The sequence below is a fragment of the Heterocephalus glaber genome, unplaced genomic scaffold (assembly GCF_053883595.1).
Source record: "Heterocephalus glaber isolate CG9 unplaced genomic scaffold, H.glaber_assembly_v1.0 deba00000331, whole genome shotgun sequence".
Taxonomy (NCBI): domain Eukaryota; kingdom Metazoa; phylum Chordata; class Mammalia; order Rodentia; family Bathyergidae; genus Heterocephalus; species Heterocephalus glaber.
In genome coordinates this window covers 63,317,325-63,342,179 of record NW_028258142.1, presented here as the reverse complement: position 1 = coordinate 63,342,179, position 24,855 = coordinate 63,317,325, and the positions used below count along the sequence as shown (strand labels likewise).

Here is a 24,855-nt window from a genome sequence, read left to right as displayed (position 1 = left end):
GAATGTCTTCTTGGCTCAACATTTTCTGTATATTTATGTATAGAATTTTAAAAATATTTATACTTTTCAGAGTGCAAGTATATGGGAGAAAATTCAAGTAGTGCAGACAGATATTAGAATAAGTACATTCTTCAGCATGCCCCTCAGAATACACTAGCCACCCCCAATTGTTTTGTGTCCTGTGACACTGTTCAGAGTTTCCTGTCTATCTGTAGGAAACAAAAACAAAGGAGAAAGCTAAAGCCCACCCTTTCTGCACACAGCTGTGTACCTCACACATCTGCAGATCTCGGTTGGGCTCCTGTTCTCCCTGCGTCTGGACCTTGCTTTCCTTCCCTTGCTATTGTGTCTCGGAGCTGCAGGTCGTCTTGGTGTCCTCAGTGGCTGAGCCCCTCACAGGGAATCAGCGCCCCAGTGTAAGCACTGAGCTTGCTTTTACCTCTGTGCGTGTGTGCCGTGTTCCAACCCATGCTCTTATTCATGTATCTTTTTGATATGGGAATACTTTTCCATTTGATTCATAGGTAAAACCTTACCAGTGCGATTGTCTCACTAATGCACGTTTAAAATTTGGACCAGCCTTTCGATGTCACCTTCCAGAGAGGCTCCCCCAGCCTGCCTGTCCCTGACACTGTCCACCGGAGAGCCTCTTCACCTTGGGTTTTTGAGTCCATCTTGCTTGCTCAGCCTTGTGCGCAGGTGAACTTTGTGCCTGGCACTGGGCTCCTCCCTGCTGCTGTGGTGGCAGAGGGGTATCTCTCTGCTCCTTTGAGCAGATCGTGGCTTTATAGCATGCAGCTCACAGGTTGGAATCATGTGGGGTGCGCTTTGCTAGCTTTTCCCACCCACTGCCTTTAGAATTGACTCACACAGTGGAGGCACATGGTAACTGGGGGCAAACTATGCGTTTTATCTCAAAGAGATTTTATAGATGTTTGTTGAATATGTGGGTGTTCTGGACACAGAACTCCCCAAACAATATGGAGGCTATAAAGTTTCAAATTTCCTACAGAAAATCACAAGTTTCACAAATAAACAGGGCAATTTTATTTGACTGTAGAAAACAAGTATATGGTCTCTAATGGTGTATATAAAATACCTGATACTGAATAAATGTCGGCTCTCGTTCTTCTTCTCCCTCAAATCTCTCAGAGTCAGCAGGACTTACTGAGCCATGAATGCTGGAAGATAGAAATCAGCACATTTTTCATCCTCTGAAGGTCTTAGAGTATTGCTGAGCATAAGAGAGCAGCTCACACGGACTAACGCACTACAGCCAAGTTCATGTGCAGCACACAGTCAGCGTCCAGAGGTGGGCAGGACAATGGGACTCCGTCTGAGCTGGAGGCTGAGGAGCATCTAGGATGCCATGCCCTGCTTTCTTGCTCTCTTGTAACAAGTGGCTGTTAGATCCACAGTGCTAATTGCACTCTGAGAGAATTTGCAGGTCAACATCTAGGTGCTTTCTAACCTGAGGGATAAGGAAGCGGAGGGGTCAGAATGAGGACCCCCCCCCCAGCCCAACATGCAGCATGAGCTCAGGTTTGTGGCTGGCTATGAGCAAGGAGGGTGTGATGGACCACAAGGCTTTAATGACTTCTTCACCTGCAGCAGACGTTGCTGTTGCCAGTGTTGTCGAATGAGTGTGGGATGGGTCACAAGGTTTGGTTTTAGTCTTTGGCTCTGCCACTTATTGACACCGTGACTGAGGACAAATCCCTTCACCAGGCTGGGCTTGAGTAATTTGCAGAACAAGAGTCTTAGCTGGAGAGATCTCCAAGGGTTTATTTTATTAAGTGTGAGGAAGGGTTAGTGTGTAATGAGGCTGTGAGACCATTAGGGCAGCTCTGAGAACTCATGCTTGGGGTCCTGATGGCAGGATAGACGTAACTGTACTTGACACCATACCCCCTCCCTTGACAGGGAGACAGGAGGGAGTTACACTGACCTGGAGTTGGGCAGAGTGTAATGAAATCTCCATCACATCCTACATGGATACTGGGAAAATGTTTAGGGTATGATTATTCTACTTTCCTATTTTTCACCAGTGTGTATGTCGTTTCTCATCATCTCGTTGCTACACATGACTCAGATGTGATTTTACAACAGGCATTAGAGTTTTTTAGAGGCAGAGGGACAATAGAAAGGTGATGTTGATGAGACCACTGTAGGTTTGTCACCCTGAGGTGTGATTTTGAGAATTCTGTAGGGAGACTTTATTTAGAGTCCACCCCTACACTATCAAGTATTTGATCAAAATGAAAGCATTTTCTTCTCCATAAGTACATCTGAATTCCAAGAGAGCAGTGAGAAAAAAAATCCCACAAATTCTTGTACTTTTAGCTGAAAGGTTAATTTCATTTATTTTCAATTCACACTCCACATTGGATCAAAGTAAGAAAATTTGAAAAGTTGACTTGAACAGTCAGGTAAAATTCGAATAGTAGCTTGCTGGTGGAATTATTAAATAGGATCCCAGCATTTCCTGCCGCTCATGACTCCGCAGTGCGTTGCCGGTGGGGCAGGTGTCAGGTCTTCTAGACGCGGGCAGAGGGACTCTCGGAGTCTCCAGCACCAGGGACCCTTGTCAGGGAAGGAAGGGGCTGTGCAGGTTTATCAGGAGTTAGAAGTCCTTTGTTTCATTCCTGAGGTTGGAATTCATAGACAGGAACATGTAGACACGGATTAATTAGGGAGCATCACTGTTTCTTGTCTCTAAGCACAGGATGTGTCCAGTGCCATCTGAGGGAACAGGCTGTGCAGCCTGCTTGGTTATTTTCCCAGTGTACAGGCCTCCCTTCCAACAGGGCAGATTGGAAATCGGTGAGTGGGAATGGACCATGGTAAAGACCTGTTTTATCTTCCTTCAACTATTATCACCCTCTTTTCAGAACATTATTATTTTCTTTTCTAAAGCTTTATTTTCACCTTTTGGAGCTAAAGTTTGAAACCTGAGAAATCACAGTAATGGTTTTATTTTTCTCAGTTCATATTGATTTCCTTAAGTGTTCTGTCTGGGAAGATGTTAAAGTGCTCGTGTTTCCATTTTGTTTTTGAAAATGTATTCGCTATTCATTAAAAGCTGTGTAGGTTTGTTACCTTTATGCAATAATTAATTAGCCCAGACTGAAACAAAGAATATTAAAGCCAGCAGGAACTTTGGAGAACCCTGACTCAATCCTTGTATTTTTTTTCTTTTTCTTTTTTATTAGAACATGTTTGCAGTGCATAATGATTGCATTTATCATGGGGAGTTGGGACCTGTACACAACACATCTTCATTCTTCTTCTATTTCATGCACAGGCTCTTCTCCCTCCCGCTCCTCTAACTCTTGGGCCCCTTCCCATTTGGAAAAGCTCTATTTCCATCATTTTAAAAACCCTGACAGATGAGGAATATCAGGTCTGGAGAATGGGACTTGACTATAGGTCATCTAGCTCTCAATGCAGCATTTTTTCTGCCGTCATGTGATATTAAATAGTCTTTTATTTGCAAAATTGTTAAAAAATTAAGCCAGGATATCATAAGAGAAATGTAAATTTATTTTGATGTTCAAAATTATGATCCTTGGTGTGCGTATGTCTGTGTCTACATATCCATAACCTCGACCCATCTGAGGGAGCCGCCTTGGGCAGTTTACATTTGAAGTGAGAGGTGATGTTATTTTTATGGGGAGTATTTTTTTTTTTAGGCTGAATTTCAATAGCAAAATGAAGAAGTGTGAATCAAATATCCTGATCCACTAGCTGAGTGACAGATAGCATATTATATATTTCTTTTTATTTTTAAATGATACAGTGATTATGAAAGTGCTTCAGTGACTGTCATGTGAGCATAATCAACCCTTGAATACCGTTTCTTGTTACCGTTTCAGTTCTACCATAGAAGAGAGATGTGTTGTTTTGAATTATGTAAATTTCCTGTGTATTGACAGAATAGAGAGGGATGAAATGGGTGTAAAGAGCTACCATAGAAAATTAGCCTCAATTCAGGAGTTTATCTCACGCAGCAGAACAGGGTAGACATGATTGGATAACTACTGTGCCCCTTCCACTCACTGCTCCAGCAAAGGCAGGAGCCTTGCCTCTCACTGTGGTCCATATCCTCTTGGCAATGACCTGTGCAGGGAGCTTGTTGGAAATCTGTAGTCACAGCCCCCGTGCCAGACCTGCAGTTCAGCAAGATTGCCAGGGAGATCACATGCGTGTTAACATGTGAGAGGCCTTGGCTTAGAGTGCATTTTGTTAAAATGCTGCTGTGTTAATTGCACAGAGATTTCCCTCAAGACTTTGGTGTGGACACAGGCAGGCAGAAAGGTACTGTTCTTGAACCTTGCCTGTATGCTTTCACTGGACAATATTTGTTGACCTGCCAAGGCTGTATTTGTGGCTGAACGATTGTTGAGACACTCTGCCCTCCGTAGGCTTCCCAGAGTAGGTGACACAAATAAAACAGAGGCTGGTAGTACAGTGTCATAAGCCAACAACAGAGACTGGTCGAGAGTGTTTCCAGGCCAGCTTAGCCTGGGAGGATGAGGAGAAAAGGGGGCCTTGGAAAGCATCCTGAGTTGGCTCCTAAAAGGTAAGCAGGAGAGCATCAATTTTCTCTCACTGCATAACACGTTGCCACAAATGTAACAGCTTCCTACACCTGTTAATTATAATCATCACACATTTTCTGGAAGTCCTGTGGCTCTAGTGGGTTCTCTGCTCAGTCTCAGGGTGCCTTCCATGGTGGCCTGGCTGAGGTCCATTGGGAGCTCAGCATCCTCATCTGGTCGTTTGCTGTTGTTGGCAGACTCAGTCCCTTGTGGCTGTAGGAATGAGGGCCCTGCTATGAGGCTGTGTCAGCAGTGAGGGGCCGTGACAATTCCCCCCAGGTCCCCACATTGTGCAGTGACCACGTCCTCAAGGTCAGCGAGAGAACCCCTTGCTCCATAAACTGAGACAGAGCCATGCATTGCTGTGCAAACAGGAGTTCCCATCCTAACCCTTCCCTGTATGACCCAGGCTATGCACTGGCTCCCCCCACTCAGAGGTGGGACTCTGGGGTCATCCTAGAGCTCTGTCACCATGGGGTGACTGAGCCATGGTGTGGGTGCAGGAGCTGCATCATGAGTCAGGGGACTGTTGTACCAAGCAAGCCGGTAAATCACCAAACACTGGGAAAAAAGACAAAGTTAAAACTGAAAGGAGTTTATTCACGCACGTGGACTCCACCCTCTAATAGGAGTGAAGCGCCGAGTCTGGGAACAGCACAGCTTTTACAGGTTGTTATATAACAGCACAGCTTTTATAGGTTGTTATTTAAAGAAGTTCAAAGGGGGGTCAACATGGTGCAAAAGTATTTTTCACAACTCAGCTATCTTGCTATCTTGTCAGGTTAGGACATTTTGTGGTTAGAGGGAGGCACCAGGCACCAACCGTTTCCAAGAAGCGATGAAGCAAGTTTACAGAAGCAGAACCAGCAGTTACAAAAACATCTACTTTATAAGGGGAGGGGTGCATACTGGCTGCAGCGAGCAAGGCCATGGTGGTGGGACCACCCAAGCCCCCTGGAGCTCACATCTCCCTGCCATGTGCTCTGCAGGTCCTGTGTGGAGCTGCAGGAATTAGTGTTTGCCCAGGTGGTTTCAGACTTGGTTTGGTCCTATTCTTTTCTAGTCACCTATTCCTCCCTTGTGGAATGGAAATGTTTATCCAGAACCATCGTATCTTGGGATAATGTAATTTGTTTTCCATTTTACAGAGGTTCACAGCTAAGAATGTGCTTTGAGTCATAGAAGAAACTTTTACTTGGGCATTTTAGCAATTCTGATACTGATGAGACTTTGGAGAAAGGGCTTTTTGAAAATTAGGGGCCGGGGATTTAGCTCAGTGGTTTTGCCACCTGCTGTGCAATTGCAAGGACCTGAGTTCGATCCCCCATACCACAAAAAAATAATTTATTAGTGTATGTTTGTAGTACATCATAGTTACTTTGGGGGGGAATTGATATATTTTATAGTACATCTTGATCATTTTCAATCCTTTTACCCTGTTATGGTTGTATGTGGGACAGTTGTATCACATTAGAATTATTGTGTTTATTTGGAGATTAAACATAGTTTAAGGAGATGTTTTGAGTATCAAATTGACAAGGGTGAGATGTGATAGTTAAAGTGGATTTTTACTTTGGTTTGGAAGCACTGAGAGGATTGCCATGTATGCTTTTGGCTGTGTCTGAGTTGGGCATAGAGGTGTGGCCTTGGGGTCTGTGTCTGGTCCCTGGCTCCTTCCTCTCTGGTGCTGTTCCCCTGCTCTGCTTCCAGGTAGCCGGGGACAAGGCAGCATTACCATGCCCTACCCTTCTGTCATGATGTCCCTGCCCTGAAGCCAGCTGACCATAGACTGAAACCTCTGAGACCACGAGCCAAATAAACGATTTCCTCCTTTAAGTTGTGGATGTTGGGTATTTGACCATAGCAAAGGAACAGCTGACTAGTAGGGGAATTTAACATGTAATGCAGAGATCTTAGACTGGTCGGAGAAGGAGAATATTAGCAAATGGTGTCAGGATAAGTTAGTAGCTGCCTGGGCAAAGGTATTGTGTCTTTCCTTCATATCCTGGCCTAGCACAGATTCTAGATATCAAAAATTTAAATGTAAGACAATTATAAACACAGTGGTCATAAACAAACGGGAAGGTTTTTATAGTCTGGTTGTGAAGACTTTTATAGCATTTACTTGGACCTATAAGTCATAAAAGATAAGCTTGGTAATTTCATTTCTTAAAACAAACAGCAAATATTCTACACATTAAAAAATACTACAAGCAAAATGAGATAACTGACAAGCTGGAGAAAACAAAGTAATGCATATCACATGACAAAGGACTAATCTTCCTAATTTATAAAGACCAAAAGATGGCCAGTCATTCTAAAAGAAAAATGGGCCAAGGATAAAAAGAGATATTTTACAGAAAAGAAAATACAAATGATCTTTAAATATATAATGTGACCTTCAGCCTTTTCATGATAAAACAAACGCAAATGGCAACTACAATGAGATCTCATTTTTTACCCATCATGTTGTAAAAAATCTGAACATTTAACGATGCACCCCTTTGGCTATACCAGGCTGCTATGGGAAGACAGGTACCAATCAGGCCTGGGGTCCCAGAAGTGGCTTCAGAGGAGGGCTGAACTTGGCAGCATCTGGCAGCATGAAGATGTGTGTCTCCTTGACCCAGCAGTCACTTTGTGAAGTCACTCTGCAGATAACCTTGTGGGTGCACAGAGCAACGCTTGTGCACTTTCTACTGCAGCATTGTATGGTTGCAAAAGAAACCCCCAAAAGATTGGTAGCAGCATAAACACCCATGAATGAGTGACCAAATGAATAAATCAGGGCATAGCCATTCACTGTAATACTGTGTGGTTATGATAAAACAATGAAGACGCACTTTATAAACTTAACTATTAGGGGTAGTTCTCTGAGATGCTTCAGTTAGAAATGATATGAAGAAAACAGTATTGTGGTATGTTACCTTTTGCATGGAAGAGGAAGAAAATGAGAATGTATATGCCTCCTTCTTTGTATTTTTATGGTGGAAACTTTGCAAGGATATATTATATATAGTTGACTTTTTTTTTGGTATACTGGGGATTGAACTCAGAACCTTGCACTTTCAAGGCAGGCATGGCACCACTGAGCTACATCCTTGGGCCTAGGCTATATTATACATGACTGTGGTTCCTGTGTAGGAATGTTGTGACTTGGCCAGATGGGAGGGGCAGGTAGAAAGTTTTCACTGTCTCTCTCTCTCCATCTCAAATGTATATTGTCTGTGTATATATCATTATATCTTGAACCAAATGAACTAAAACAAAAAACCCAAATAATAAATTATTTATATAGAAAGATACCCTATGAAAGCATGTCAAGGAGTCTGTCACAATCAGTTATATATGACTGCATAAGCAGTGTGCAGCCTGATGCAGCCTTGCTGAAACTCACTTATGTGCTCAGCTCATGGATTTGTCAGCTTTCCTTTGCTGTGAAAAAATACCTGAGACAAATGACTTAAAGCAAGAAAATACTTCCTCTGGGTCAGAGTTCTCAGTCCAGGCTTGGTTGGCTGCATTGTTTTGGGGCCCATGGCATGGCAGAACATCATGACCTGGGCAGAAAAGAGAGACAGGAGAGTTCTGTCCTAATAGCCCTTCAAGAGCACACTCCCCCAATGACATAACTTCCTCCCACTAAGCTCCACCTTTTAAAGGTACACCCCTTCTCAATAGCATTTGTCACATGGCCTTTGGGGGACAATCTAGATCAAAACTATGATCCCCATCAATAAAAAACTTTAATCACACACATATATACGTTATTAGTTAACTTGAAAATTATATGATTTACTACAGTACAAATTATATTTTGTACCTTAAAACTATATACTAAAAAAGAAACCAAAACTTCAAAATGTAAAATGAAATTAATAGTATTTATTTTAACAATTAAAAACTAATATGCTCTCATTAAAATATTAATATCCGTAGTTCTTTTTCTAAAACTTACAATTTTTTAGGTTTTATTTTACTACATATTATAGCTGGGGTGACCAGCCATCCCTGCCTGGCTAAGATTGACAGGTTTCCTCCAATGTGGGAATTCTCAGCGCTTTGACCAGGTCATCCCTGGGCAAACTGAGAAATCTCTGTCATTACAGTTTAAAGAAATACATCCCAAATATGTATAAGAGTAAAGTGAAGAAATAATTATTGGCTGAGCCTACTAAATCATAAAACTAAATTCTCAGCATCAGTCACTCATTATGCAAAGGTTTCTGGGTAACTCAGCTGCTCAATTTTCATCTTCACTGATGAGGGTTATGTACTGCTGGAAAGCAATCAAATGTATTGCCTCTGTATTCCACAATGTATTCAAAATATTACACAATCAAGTGTGAAGAGATTTCAGATAGGCTGTAAACAAAAGTAGTGTGGGGAGCTGGGGTGGCATGGGGAGTAAGCCTTTAGGGGTCGCAGGGACACCTGTGTCTTCTCCAAGTGAACTGCTGCAGAAGCCTGCTTTCTCTTGCACTCTAGCTAGTGACCAATCAAGACCATAATAAAGGACTCCTTCCATGTCCACAGGATCCCTGTGCCTTGCTGGGCACCCTTTGAGAAGGTTCTGGCTACTGGGTGCTGTCCCTCAGTCACAGGCATCTTCAGACTCTGCTTCCTACAAACAGAAATGGTAGTTTTGAGTGTTTCAAGCAGTTATCCAGAAATGGGGTCTACACCATATTTCTGTCTTCCAGGAGCAAGGTGAAGAAGAAGAGAAGCCCTGGGATCATGCGAATCTTCTGAGTGCTGGTAATTATCACCTTACACTACAGTTTTAGTGTACAGGGAATGACTTTTAAGTGCAGTTACTTTAATTATTTCAGGTTTTAAAATTTCAGTATATAATAATGTTTCTCCCATTTACCTGTGGTGTGTTACGTACTCTTCTATAGACTTTAATCAATGTCATCAAAGATTTTCAAGTATATACATGAAGGAAAGTCTGAAGCTGTTCTTGTGTCATTTATCTGCCTTTAAAAATAAGTTCCAAGGAAAATAACTCCTGGTTTGTCAACTTTCTCTGAGAATAAAAAAGTAAGAGATACTATTTAGTTTATTCTAATGCCTTGTTTAAGCTTTTCCCAGCTTGGCTTATTTTTCTAATGATTATATTTGCATTCTTCTCTTAATAAAATGAACATCTCTCATTATGGTTATTAATTCAGCAATAGGTTTTAGATAATAGTCTCTTAGTATTCAAGTAATTCTCTGATGCTTTAAATTTTAATCAACAAATGCAGATGCTATCTCCTTGCAATAAAATCCACAAAGTTTGTGATTGTTGCTATAGAAGTAGACCACTGTGTAGTCACATGTCCAGCACATTGGGACTGTCCTCAATGGGAAGGAGGTATACAGCTTTGATAATGCTTCTCTTATAAATTTTGGAAGTACTTTAGATATTTGTCAAATAAGTTTTTTAAAAATAAATCTAAAAATATCTTGAAAAAAATGACAAACCAGAATTGAGATCTTAAAGACCATTTTCTATTACTTAGTCCTGGTCCACAGTATGGAAAATTTGCAAACTTCTGCTTGTATGACTTTTAAAACAAAAACTGCAATTAAAATCAGATACCATGTGTTGCTTTAAATTTCTTTTCTTCTCTTGCTGCCACCCCAGTCCTGTCATGTTCTTTGTTGAAAAGCAAAATAGGCTGCGGTAGTTAGATAATTATGTAACTTGATGTTCATCTCCATTAAAATGCACTTCAGTTATGCAACCCTGGAATCTTAGAAATAAATTTGGACTGTACCTGGCCCTCTCAGCAGGATATTTTTTTAAACAGTTTTTTCTTCTCAGAGAGAGGTTGTGATTTATGGTGTTGTTGTTTCCCCCCGAAGCTACATTTTCACACCAATGTAGATTGTTTTAGATTCTTTCATTCTGTAAGCATTCACTCTAGGAATAGGAAGGCAGACTCAGACCAACAATTAAAAATGTTCATTTCCCCCCAAACTAAGGTGACAGAATCATAGCATCTGTGGCTCCATGATAGCCAGGTATCTGTTTACCGTAATAGTTTTTCAGTTTTAAGAGACAGTAATTTTTTGCTGCTGTTCATCCATTGGGGGACTGGCTTTATAGTTAATGGCTCATTCATAAAAGTTTCATGCTGCGGTTTATGGTGTTCTTATTGTTTTTGTTTTTCCCAGCAATAGACTATAACTAAATGTTTAGAAAAAGCAGACGATTTGACTTGTGTATATGGGCACTACACTCTGCTAGTTGTATTGAAGATTAGATTATTTGGGGACTTTCTGAGTTAACTTACATTTATACAACTTCTAACGTGATATAGAAGTATTTCCCCCAATTTCCTTTCTTATTACAATGATATTTTTCTCCTGCGGTGTGGAGAAATGGTTTAAAATTTTTCTTTAGATTGCTTACAAAACAAGAGATATTTGGTCACTTAGTTCATATCTTAAAAAAAAAATACCAAAAGAAAAAGAGAAACCGTGTCTACACATAAATATGTACTTATAGGTGAGTAGAAAATTGTACTAAAAGTAAACATTTGGTTCTTAGTAGTGATTTTATAGCCAGTATGTGTTTCTTTGGCCATTGTTTAAAAAATGATTCATGGCAAGCCAATCTGAGCTATGACCTTTGCAGCTCGAGTTACAGTGTGGAGGCCTTGAGGAGCATTTGACTAATTTAGAGAAAATTAATTTATTAGCAGTGCATCCAGTACTTGAACCCACACCCAGCGAGCCCCAGAGGCTGTGCTCTTTCTGCATCAGCGTTTTCCCTACTTTGTAGCTATTCAGAACAAGAGAGGAAACTGGAGAAATGTGAGGACAGTAGGTGCTGGTGACTGAAGTATTATCTATTGGAGCCCAGCATCGCTCTCAGAGTCCTTGGGGCCGAACTAGCTGAACTAGATTTTCCTTGGCATGGTTAAGATTTGAGATTAATTTTTTTGGTTCTTTTGGAAACTTTAAGCTAAAATTATTTCTAATAATTCCAAACTTTAACAATCGTCTTAGCTATTTCTTAGAGCTTGTCTCAGTAATAATTTATCAATAAATATGTGTGATTGAAGTCAGAGAATTAGTATTGCCAATCATTATGTAATCCCAGACTCGCATGCTTTTACGTTTGAAGTCTCTAAAATAACAGCACCTGATTACTTCAGTTGCACAAACGATCTGGCTTTTCCTGTTCTGAATTTATTAGGTGCCCTTTTCAGGTAATATTAATACTTGTTTAATTGAATGTTGGGAGAGTGAACATTTTATAAAAACAAAAACAGTGTAAGAAATTATAAATTAGATGTATGCACATCCAGTTAAACTTCATATATTAAATAAAATCATTATCAATAAAATTTAAAAATAGAAAGCTATGAAATATTCACCACAGCTGTAACTGACATAATAAATAAATAATAAAGAAAGAAATTAAATAAAATTGTCAGATACACCAAAATCTGAGTCCAAAACCAAGTGAAGGCATAAACAGGTATTTCAAAGGGAATTGTTTAAAATAAATGTATTAAAAATATTCAATCTCACTAGAATGTAAAGAAATACAAACTTCAAAGTAGTCATGATATGTTTTGATCTACAAGTTGACAGTAATTAAAGTAACTGCCAATTCTCCTTGCTGGTGAGGTGGGAAAGATTGAGTCTTACTTCACCGTTACCAAGAGCAGAAGGTGCCTCTGTCACTGGAGATGGATTGATAGTATTTACAACAGAGTTCTGTAAACATTTTCTTCATCTTAGGAACTCATTCTTTTGAGATTTCTCTCAGTGAAATAAACATATGCATTCAATCTATACATATTGGTCATTGTGGCACTATTTATGAGTGGTAAAAAGTGGGGAATACTCTAAATGTTCAACAAAGTTACCATACAGGGAAAACCCTGTGACATGGCTGTGTGTAGTCAATTATGTCGCTTCAGTGCTTTTGAAGAAATTTGAGTTACAGGAGAGGAAAAGCTTATGGTGACATATTAAGAGGGCAAAAAAATAGATTAGTCTAGATGCTGGCTACAAATAAATCATGTATGTAGAGAAGAAAAATATTAATGATCACTATTTTACATTGTGAGATAAAAAATACCTTTTCCGTGTATTTTTTGCAATTAGTTTGTAATCAAGTTACAACTAGCCAGATATTATTGAAAATAAATTCAGAAACTCCTGAGCACTAAATACCTTAATTCGTGACACAGAGTAGCGTTGGAATATCTGTTATTAGAATTTGCTTTTGTAAATAAACTTTTACTATGGAATAGTTTTCGATGTACAGAAAAGCTGCAGCACAGTATAGAGAGTGCCCTGTGCAGCCCTCTCTCAGTTGGCCCTGCGCATAACATCTCATGTGGTCATGGCCCCTTGTCAGAACCAAGAAATTGACACGGGTACATCGCTGTCCACCAAACCATAGACTGTATTCAGATAACACCAGTTTTTCTTTATGTTTTTTACTAACGTCCTTTTTCTGTTTGAAGATTCAGCCCAGAGTGTTGCTTCCCACACATACAGCACTGCGTGTGAATTTCTTGGACCGGATGTTACAGGAGCCGCCAGCGTTCTGACTTGCTTGTCCGCTGTGGTGTTTTCTCACCTGGCAGCCCCTCTCCTGGCATCTGACCCTTTCCTATCTGCACTTATCCGTGCACTGAGTGACTCCTGCTGGCTCTCCAGTGCCTCAGGGGATCCCTAGAAGTGTGTTGATGGGACAGAAGTAGGACCTCCTGCATGGATGCACACTTCCATGCTCTCATTTTTCTCCCTTTTGCTGTTTCTCTTAGACATGAAAGCGAAGCTCCTCCTGTTGCCCAGTGTGCAGCTCTCTCTCAGGTCCTTCACCTTGCAGCGCCATGGTGCCCCTGTCCTGGAGATTCTGCCCCTCCCTCTCACTCCCTCAACCCCAGCAGTGGCTACTTTTTCTTCGTTGGTCCTGCTATCCCTCAGACGATAATGTCTCCCAACTTAGACAGGGCAGCTCTTGGGCACTCCTTTCTGCTCTTCTCCCAGTGAGACTTGGCTGAGGCTCCGTAAACGCAGCACCTCATCTTCTTTAGACATCAGGACCTGGCACGTGGCTGTTGCCCACAGGCAATTCCCACCCCGCTCTGCTCCAGCTGCCAGATCCTGTAGTCTGGAACTCAACTCTGAAGAATCTCTTTCTTTGCCTGGAGGGTCTTTCTTGCAGCTGGCTCCTTCAGAACCTCATTATCTTCTCTACTTTCCTTATTTTTATGTTTTTTCCCCTCCCTGTTCTATTTTTTCTCAGCATATCCTAGGCATTTGCTTTTCATAAAATCCAGTTATGTAATAGGCTGTATCTTCCATGTAAGTTAGGTATCTTTTCAAAAGGCATATGATCAGGTCCAGTCAGGACAGTAAGGTCTATTGTTCTGTATTATTACTAAGGTAGTAATTTACTGAAGCTCTGAAGTATTAATTAACTAAATGGCCTGGAAAAAAATTAACACTACTTTTAAGTGTTTAACTTAACTTTCAAGGAGCCCTTGTGGTGCTGGGATTGTGGCTTATTATGCAATTCTAATAGCTTCAGAGATAGACCTGGAATACTATCATGTGGTCTTTTATTAGGTTAGCTAGCTTAGTTCCAGAGTGTAAGGACAGCAGTTCTTGCTTGCAGCGTAATTATTTGTCAGTGGAGCTGATTGTTCACGTTTGTTGAGCTTTGTGAGAAGTCTGGTTCATTCCACTGAGGCAATTCTGTACCCTAGCATGGATATCTACACCAGAAAGGGGAAACCAAACCCATTTCACTTACTCCATTCCTGGCAGTACAGATGGCCTTAGAGTCATTAAATGAACAGTTGGACATTTGGGTATTTGGCTACTCTGAACCTAAAGAATTACGTTTCCACTAAGCCATGAAGCCATCACTGGAGGGTAAACGGGAATTCTTTCTAAGTAATGAAGTCTTTGTACGAGCACTCTAATAACTGCAGCATTCAACACACACTTCATGACACTGCTGCTCTGTAGTAAACAGTATCTGGGACATATTCTCAAGTCACTTATTTGCCCTTGATACTGGCTTATGACTGAGCTAATCTTTGAACCTAACTGGTTCAGTTACCAAACCTCCCACACCATTCCGCCACTTCCAGGAGAGTAAGTGGGGTGCTACATAGGAACACTCACAGAGGAAGAAGGTCCCTCTGCGTCCTCCTCCAGGCAGCCGGCAGCTGATCGAGAATGAAAACTGGACAGAGAGGAAGGAAAGACAGGGCAAAGCCCTCTGTTCGTGAGGCCTGTTTAGGAAGACCGTTTTTCCAGGCCGTGTACAAGTCTTTAATATGTGAAAGGACAGGTGATATTAAAGTTTTCCTTCACTGAAGGTCTTCTGGTGATGCCTGGGGATCATGCGAGTCCTTGAGCCATCCCACAGAGGAACCCTGTCAAGGCAGCAGGAAGTGTGTGCTACACCTGTGATCAGGGGTCCTGTACATACAGAGCACTGAACCGTGGACAGGGGGCTGCATCCTCCGTACCCGGAGGGAGTTCACAGCAGGAACTGTCACAGAGTGGTTTCCATGGAGACCCTTGCGAGGTCTCAGAGCCCTGGGCAGGGTGAGGTGGCGGTCAGCTCTCCGTGTTCCCTTCCGCAGGTCTCACCCATTCCTCTCGAAGGCTGACTGGAAGCGTCCTTCCCTCTAACGTGCTTTGCTCTTTCAAAGTATGTTTAATTTTTGTTGGAATAATTAACTTTTGTCACCGAGTTGAAAGCTGTGACTTCGGGGTCATTTCAGTGTTCGTTCAGACCTATACTGTTTACACAAGAGGCGAGCATTTGGGCTGCAGGTTTACTTGCTGCCATGCCTATTTTAAATGATTGCTTCGGGTCCCTGTGCTTTCTTAGCACTTACAGTGGACACACTCATCTGTTTTTAAACATACATTTTTTGAAGTTTGAAACTATGTCATCAAACTCATAAAAATGTTGTAAGAACAGTACAAGGACTTTTTCCCTCTGAGTTAGAGGGTGTGATGTGGACTTCATGCTCTGCCTGGCTGCAGTTCAACCAGTTTCGCAGGCAGCTCAGCCTGGGTTGGCCCCAGCAGCCACGCTGCCTTGGGGCAGCACTGAGGTTTGACGAGAATCCAGGCATGTCCCGCTGCGACAGGGTTTTCTGGGGATGTGTTCCCAGTAGCTGCGTCACCTCGATGTCCTCAGGCTGGAATCCTTCCTCATCCTTTCCGGACAGTCACCACCAGGACACTCTTGAATGTCACAGGCCAGTTACTTTGCAGAATGTTTCTCCTTTTGGATTCGTCGGATGTTATGACTACATTCAGGTCATGTACATTTGGAGAAATAGCCCAGAGCAATGCTTTTTATCCTCACTGCATCTGTATGGCCATGATTTTGATTTGCCCCAATTTTGATGATAGCTCTGATCTCTTGATGGAGATAACATCAGGTTTTCTACTTTGAATTTATAATTTTTTTTCCTTTGGATACCATATGTGTTTTATAGGGAGGTCATCCAAAACTATCATTTTTCTATTTTTCAGGAACTTTCTATTTATTTGCAGATGGAATCATGGCTCCTTCCTTTATTCAGAGGATTGGCATGCAGTTCCATCATCATTCTGATGCTCACTTCGTCCTCAGTTTGGCCAGTGGGGCCCGGGTCCTGGTTTGGTGTCTTTTTGATGTGTCTCTGTGGTTGTTCTGAGCACTTCCCTACTTTCTGCCCCCAGATGTTCTAGGCTTTGTTTTCTCCCTGAATCGGTCACTTCTGCAGAAAGTTCTGGCTCCTTCTTGTGGCAGGGGCCAAGTGTGTTCATTGTTCTTAGAGTGTTGTTGCCCCTGGGCCCTCTCAGTCTGCAGAGCTAAGGAAATCTGTGTGTCTATGCGCCACATGTGTGCACACATTCAAATTTACACACACACACAGAGACGCACCGATGCTTTATACCACTGTTGTTACAGAATCTGTCTCCACAGAGTGAAACCCCTGAGCTCACAGTGCTGCCTCCGAGTCCAGGCTTCTCCCAGAACTCATTCCAGTTTTCCCTCCTTACATATTTGCATCCCAGTCTTAACATGAAGCCTGGCCCCCTCATCCATGGTGAATTTGCTCAACAGGCTGGTGCCTCTGTGGCACCTCCATCCGCTCAGTGCGGCCCTCTGCCCGGGTGCATGGTGACCTCACCCGAAACGTCCCTGCAGCTGCCCTCTCCTTGCCCTGGAGCCCCTCACTGGGCTTTGATGCTCCCCAACATGTGGCCCACAGGAGCCTCTCTTTGCACCCTGAGGCGGCTCTGAGTCCCCCAGGGAGAACAGAAGCCAACCAGGCATGCTGGTAGAAGAAAGGACAAATCTAGTGGTGTGGTGTCCATATGCTCCTGTGGCATCTCCAGCTTTCTGCTCCTCCTTCTGGGTGAGGTTCTGGGCTGCACACCTCGTGGGCCCCCTCTCCTTCCACCTCAGGCCTGGCTCATGCAGGCATCCTCTCCCAGTGCCCGCCTCTCACACCTGCATGTGGACAGAAAGCCCAGTGTCATGTCCTGACTTTCCCAAGGCAGGGCCTGGGTGGGCTGTCAGCTGTGGCAGCTGTCCTTCCTGTGTTGAGTCCAGGGCAGGGGCTTGGTTTGACACCAGGACCTCCAGAGAGTGCTGTGGATTTCCCTTCAAAGCCAAAGGGACGTAGTGGTTGGGGGTGCTTCACGGAAATCGCCATTGCCAGGTTGAAGCACAAGGCTCTGCTTGTACGGGAGCTAATCTAATAGAATAGATGAATTCCTTAGAAATTCACTTAGAAATGAATGTACAAGGCTAGGGTCTTATTTTTCTTCAGATTTTCACACGTATAATTGAATGCTATTTAAAAAGCACTTTCTTCATGTCTAATTCACAATTAAAATATTGTACCTAGGCAGCATATAGGAATGTTCAGATCAGTGTATGGAAGATAGATAGAGGGAGAGATGCACATATGAGGTGATCAAGGAATATCTTGTTTACATTTTTAAAAACTGTCGTAACGAAAGGCAGAGTGCCGTCAGTCCCCCGTAATACTCCTTTGCACTTCGAGCACACCCACCCTGTCATTCTTGCCACTTTCTGCAGCAGCCTCCCTCTTTCTGGGAGCCTCTTTCAGGAGTGTTTTTTACGAGGTGTTATAAACCTAGGGTGAAGACCGCTGCCGAGCGCCACCCAACAGAAAGGCAAGTTCATAAAAACATGACACTGTGTCCTCTTCCACCGTATTCACCACATCTGGCACAGTGTACTCCCAGCTCTTCCCCAAAGTCAAAATGACCATGCAAAGGAAACGTTTTGAATCAACTCAGGATGCTGAGGCAGCCGGACAGTGTCACTACAGGTCCTCACACAAGAGGACTTCCAGGACTGCTTTAGAAAGTGGAGAAAACCATGGGATAAATGTGCTTGAAGTGAGAGGAAGCATTCATGACAATATACCTTTTACTGTGTATTTAAATTTTTTAAAAATATTCACCACATTTTTCGGTCACACCTCGCAGATAGCTCACCTGGACTTTGAGGTTCAGTCAGCACTCGGCATCCTTAGCCAGGTAAATGTTATTTCTGCAAGTTCAAACCTTTATTCTTTCTGAAGAATGACTTCTTTTGATATTTGAAAGTGAGCTTAGAATCAAAGAGAACTTGTTCTGAATTTTGGCTTTGAATTTTGGTGGTGTTACTTCTAACAACGTATTCACCTTTTTAAACCTCAATTTTCTTTCTGGTGAATGGGAGTAATAGATAATATTGCCCCATAACTTTCTCAGAATAAAATAAGAAAAGTTTTATAATGTGATAGACTCTTACACTCAATAAATGGTATTTTTTTCTTGAATGGCTTAAACAGGAAGTTTACGTATCCATTTTTCCTACCTGTTAGAGTCTTTTTGGTACAGGTGATCGTATTTTGCTTTGGAGGTTCCTGGAGGAGGGTTTTGAAGACCACTGGAGAATTAACCCAAGGTGCAGCATTTTCTTGATTCCCTCTACCCTTGTGTTTTGCAGGGGAGGAGGGGTAAAAAGACCCCCAGCTTGGGCCTGCAGACTCTCACTGCTGTATCCTCCCTCACATCCCTGTTCCTCACCAGCCTTGCCATGTGGCCTCTTTGGGAGCAGCTGGGTGTGGAAAACACCTTTCTGGAAAATCGTAAGTGGACATTGGGTCCCGCTGCTGCCGGTGCTTGGTGTCTGCTCTGATGAAACAAAGAGCATGAGGCAGAGGACAGGGCCGTGGACTTGGAGCTTAGCAAGGTGGGCAGATTGGAAAGGTGTCCAAGTGTAGGGTTATAAAACACACAGCCTCCTGGGAAGCTGCAGAAGAGTGCTGCTAGTCTTTGGGCTGGAAGCGATCTCTTGTGCTCGGTGTAAAGGCCCTGTCCTGGAGGTCTCAGAGGGTGAGCGTGCCCTGAGTTCAGTGGCGTGCGGGGCCGTGGGGACATCTGGATGCCTTCTTCCCTTCCTTCCCCGGCAGTCTGTGCTCAAGGGCTCTTGCTTCTGCTTCAGGAACATGCTGGGGGCAGTCTGTTTGGGCTCCTCTTTCCTGAGGCACCAGATTGTCCACCCTGGCTGATTTCCCACTGACTTGTTGTGATCTCCGCAGAGCATAGGGCTGATCCCGTCAGTGTCCCTAACCTTTGCTTTGCTTAAAACCTTCCATCCGAATCCCATTGTCCATATATGGAACAGGACACGGGCGGGGTGGGGATTCCTTCCTAAGGCCTCCAAGCCCCAGCGAGTCTGCCCTTCCCTGCCTCCTCGGCCTCCCACAGGGGTTTGCCCACTCCTCCCTCATGCTCGTCCAAGGGCCCTGTTCCTGCTGTCCTTTCTGCCCAGTGTCCTCCTCTCTCTCTCCATGTCTTCCTGTGACCTAATTATAGGTACTCATGTTGCTAAAGGTATTCGATTCAGTGCTTCTTTTTAGGAAAGTTTCCTGATCCCCTGGACCCGGTACTCTGGCCTCTACACTCTATGAATACCCATGATATATACCCTTGGGTTGCGACTGGCCTGACATACTAACAACTTGGGTTATGACCAGAAGTTTAGTTGTAATTTATGAACAAAGTTTTGAGTTAAGACCCAGATGCCGGCTGCTTGTGCTTCCAGATGGTCTCAGATACAGATTTAACCCTTGAAGAGTTCTGGAAGGAACATGACAACATCCTTTCCTGTGTGGGGTTAATTGAGAAATCCCAGGCCGATGTCTCGATGTCTCTCTAAGGACACTGAGATCTGCCTGTGTGTAGGAGAGGGACTCTGAAGGCTGTGGAGAGGAGCCTGAGCCCTCAGTTAACCAACTTGAATTACAACCAGCCCTCAGGAACGAATTGAGTTCATAAGTCAAGGGTCCACTCTAGTTTGTAATCTGATTTTGGATTTTTGGATTCCTCCCCACTAGATTTTGAAGCCTGAGAGGGAGGTTCCACATCTCCTTTTTTCCACTGTTTGTCCATAGGGCCAAGCATGTAGTAGGCCTACTGGTTCCTCTGTAAGTAACCGCAGAATCAGTGGCTGGAGAGAGCAGCTGCCAAGGCTGAAGCTTGGGTTGGGCTCCGAGAACACGTGCTGCAAGTGCTGGGTGTGGCAGCTTGAACCTTTCCACTGGTGAGCTCGAGACTAGAGCTTTGGTCAGCAGAGGCGGCCTCTGTGTGGAAAGGTGACTGGTGATGGGGAGAGGAGAGGTACAAGGGAATCCAGGACATTGATGCATTGCTAAGGGCTGCTGAGATGGGCTTGCTCAAGGCTGACGCTGGGTCTACTCCTGGGATATCCGCAGGATGTTGTGACTTCCATGGATTGGATAGACATCCAGTTGAATAAAATTAGGTTTCGTACACGCTATGACTATTGTTTTAACATTTTGCTATGGGTTGATAAGTATTCTATGTGTAGTTTTCCATTTTCTTTGCACTTTTAATTATTTGTAGTTATCTTCACAGTGTTTAGGATTTTAGGAGAAATTATTTTTCTCCCCTCATTGATGTTATGATTAATTTTTTATGGTAGCAAATCTGAATTCAGTAGTTTGGGATTTAACTTGATAAGGAAGCTGATTTGTTAGATACACTTCACCCCTAACACTCTATGATTATATTCAAAACCATTTTTGGAGAGTTAACATCATAACCTTTGCATACAAAATCAATAAGATCAATAAGATAATAAAGGGCTTTTGCTGTTGTCTATCAAGCTGTTATAAATTAACTCCTTGAATATGACTTCAAAAAGACAGGAAAATATTACCATCACTATGGCTACATTCTCTTAGCTGTTCTGTATTTTGTGCTGTGAACATTGGTTCAAATCTGAGAATTCAACACATACAGTGTGGAAACTATTGACCTAAACTAATTTATTATTTATGGATTCCTTCTTATTTTTCAGACAAATTTGATATAATTATTTGGTCAATTTTCCCAATTATTGAGCTTTTAGAGACTTGTTGATAGTGGGTTTGAACAGTTTATTAAATATCAGTACTACTATACTATTACTCCTGCTCTCCAGTTCTCTTAGTTTCCTGTCACTTCCACAGCCACAGACTTGGTGGAAACTCATCATTGTAGAGCCGGGTAGGTAAGAAGTCTGACAGATGTCTCATGTGGTTTAAGTCAAGGTGAGGGCAGAGCTGCATCCCTTCTAAGGGCTCCAGGTGAGGTGCTGATACTTAGTCTTTCCAGCCTCTGGCAGCCACCTGCATTCCTTGGTTCATGGCCCCTTCCTCTGTCTTCCAGCAAAGTGGAATTTCTCTGCCTCTTGGGTCATATCCCCTGACTACAGCTGGGAAAGTGTTTTCAATTTGCAGCTCAGTGTGTTTACATTGCACCCACCTGTGTCCTCCACACTGGTTGCTCCCTCTCAAGTACTTCAGCTTGGTCACATCTGCAGAATTCCTCTGGCCACAGACTTTCTGAATAGGACTCCAGTAGCACAGAAAACAACAGCAAGAATCAACAATATGGAACTACTTCAAATTAAAAAGTTTCTGCACAGCAAGGGAAACAACCAACATGGAGAGGCAGCCTATGAAATGGGAGAAAACTTGCCAGCTATTCTTCCAACGGAGCATTAAAATCTAGAAAAAAGAAAGAATTCACAAAACTCAAGACCAAGAAAACAAATAGCCCAGCCCATAAATAGGCAAAGGAATTGAACAGAGAATTCTCAAAAACAGAACAAATGCCCAAAAAGTCAATGAAAAAAAAAAACTAGCTTCTTTAGCTCAAATTAGGGAAATGCAAATTGATAGTACATTGAGATTCCCTCCCATGCAAAGAGCCTTTCATCAAGAATAATAAACACAACAAATGCCAGCGAATATGCAGGGGAAAAAGGAAGCTTTTACGCTGCTGGTGGAGATGTAAATTCGTTCAGCCACTATGGAAATCAGTATGGAGGCCTCTTAAAAACTAAATATAGAATCACCACCGGACCCAGCTATGCCTCTCTTTGATGTATACCTGAAGGAATTAAAGTCAGCAGACTCTGGGAACTCCTGCACAGCTATGTTATTAAGTCACAATAGCCAAGACATGGAATCAGCCTAGGTTCCCATCCATGGATGATGGATAAAGAAAATGTGGTACAAGTACATAGTGGATTATTATTCAGTTATAAAAAGAACAAAATTGTGTCATTTACAGGAAAATGCATGGAACTGGAAATTATGATGTTAAAATAAGCTGGACTCAGAAAGACAAGCATCACATGTGTTTCTTTTCATGTTGAATCTAAAAAACATGACGTGAAAGTAGAAGGGAGACTATTAGCCAAAAGGAAGAGAGTAAGGATCGGAAGAGGGCGTAAAGGTGGGTACCAGGGAGAATAAATGTGATCAAATATGTTCCATGCATGTCTGAAAACACCACATTGAAACCCAGTATTTTGTAAAAATTAATAGATACTAATGAAATATATTGTGAAAATTTCTTTCTCGGGGTAAAGATGCAAAGTGGAGGACATTCTTCTGCCTGCTGCAGTTTCCAGGGTGCAGAATCATTTTGGATGAGCTTCTTCAGGGCACAGTGTGGGGCTTTTAGTCATCAGGCCCAGCAGCTATGGCATTTTCTCATTACATTTATACAACATCGCAATTCAAGTCAGGGCTAAGAGGCTGTCCTTCCTAAAGAGTCATAGAAAGCCCAATGGGGAGAAGGCCGCTGTGGACTAACAGAACTCGTCAGTGCCTGCTTCAAAGGCACTTTCCAGGAATTTAATTTTATGAAACCATTTTAAATGTTTTTACAAACAAAACTTCGTTTAAGTACAGAGGACTGTAATACTGATTACGCCCAAGGCAGGCTGTGAAGAGCTAACCCCACAACTGGCTTGCTTATAGAAACGAGTCTGGCTGAAGCCTACGTGCCGAGGTCAGAGTAACTCAGACCCAAATTTCCATCCCCACAACTAAAACCTTCTGACTAGAAGGACACTGTTCCAATTACAATCACATATTTTGTCTATTCTGTTCCTAATTTGAGAATGTTTTGTCTTGTCCTTTATGGGCCTTGTTTACATTAATTTCCATAGAAACCACATGTCGCCTTTACCCCAATTGATTTCCAATAAAAGTCAGTGCCTGGGCCTGGCCAAGGCCTTTGTCAGTTGCACCTGCATTGGTCGGTTGGTCGTCCTGGCCCCTGCTTTCTCTCTCTTAGTTCCGCTCTTAGTGCATTCTTTTTCTCAGGACTGTGTCACTCACTGGGCAGGTGGGTACTGGAACCTTACTGCTGGGGTCTCCAATAACCTAATAAAAGTATTCTCTTTTGCTCCTTATGGCCTGCTGATGAACTCAAATTCAATATTCCTTCATGGATTTTAAATCTACTTCACTGAGGCTGAATAGTGTTTCAAAAGGTTAACAAGCTGTGAAGTTGAAATGCGATTTGGAAAGCATTTACTTTAAACATTTTAGTGGCAGGAGAGAACAATCTTGACTAATATTTTAAGGATGTCCATTAATTGAAGCCCACCACAGGGTTGCTTGAATAGAGGAAGACCTAAATTCTGACAGAATTAATTATATTAATGAGCGTAGCAACAACAACCGGGACTTTATTACATTTAGCAGATTATGCTAGGTGTCTTGAGGATGTATAGAAGAAAAAGGTCAAGGGAAATATGTAGTTCATCCCTTTAGGAATAAAATATTGCCATCTCGTATGGATGGTGGTTGATTTGATGACTTATGGGGAGGTTTCACGGGAGGATATTTCAATATCAACCTCCCAATTATATGGAGTCCACTTTTAGGAGTCTCAGTGATGAGATTTATTTTTTACAGCACTGCCTGCCTCACATCTGCTCCATGTCCATGGGGAAACCCGATAATAGTGGGAGCTCTCCACCCAAGGGTGCTCTCTATTGCCAACTTCACTGATCCCTGAATGTTTCAGGAAGAAGCTGAGATTCCTTGGTCATTTATTCTTCTCCAGGGGCAGGACGGACCTGCTCTGGAGCCCTGACCAGCACTCGTCCTGGTGGTTGAGCTGTTCTTGCAGCCGCCTTGCAATTTCTCATCTTCATCCTGTGTTCCACGTTTGCTCACCTGCTTTGACCTTTCAGTTGAGATATTGCCTGTTTTCTCTTCTCCTCTTCCTCCCCTTCTTCCCTCCATCTTCCTATCTTTCTTCCTCTCCTCCTGCTTTTTCACTGTGATCTGGTAAGTCTGTCTTTCCTGGCTTTTGTGTGCCAGTGATTTTTCTTGTATCAGTTCTTCACTCTGTACTGTTGGGCTTCCCCTGTGCTTTGACTATGGTTCCCATCATTTGTATTTTTCCTCTGGGTGGCCTCTGTTATCATTTTCTACCCTAGTTATTTCTGCCTAGCTGCAGGCTCATGTCTTAACTCTGCTGAAAGTGAACTCTACCTGGGTGTCCTACACCCATATCACGTTACCCCCAACCCTAATCATCTCTTTTTTGTGTGTTCTTGATCACTTTTGGTGCTGTTGGCACTTACTCATGCTTTTAGATAAGAAAGCAGCATGTTCTATATGGTCTTAAGCTTCTTTACTAAAAGAGCAGGAAAAAATAAACATGTGCAAGTTTTTTTTTTAAGAAGTATATATGAGAAGTGAAAACCTGGAGGAATGGATTATTTCCTAGCACACTAAAGATGATAAAGAAAATGTTGAATCCAGTGGAAGGCTGGCTGCTTGAGTAGACCAGTTGGAAAGATGAGAAAGGGAGGTCTTGTTGCTGTCACAGCTAAACTGTTCCCTTAGGGTTAAAAGAAGAGACAGTTCCAGGG

The 24,855-nt window shown here is 42.6% G+C and overlaps 1 long non-coding RNA gene across 3 annotated transcripts in view; it reads left to right on the top strand.

The window, feature by feature from the left end:
• LOC110350851 (uncharacterized) overlaps positions 1–24,855 on the top strand; it is a 216,557-nt gene that overhangs the window by 67,592 nt on the left and 124,110 nt on the right. For 2 of the 3 annotated variants that reach the window (XR_015444762.1, XR_015444763.1), the window contains exons 2-3: positions 9,305–9,359; positions 18,610–18,751. This is a non-coding gene — a long non-coding RNA (uncharacterized LOC110350851). The remainder of the gene's footprint in view (positions 1–9,304; positions 9,360–18,609; positions 18,752–24,855) is intronic. The other variant, XR_002397767.2, reaches the window with a different exon arrangement.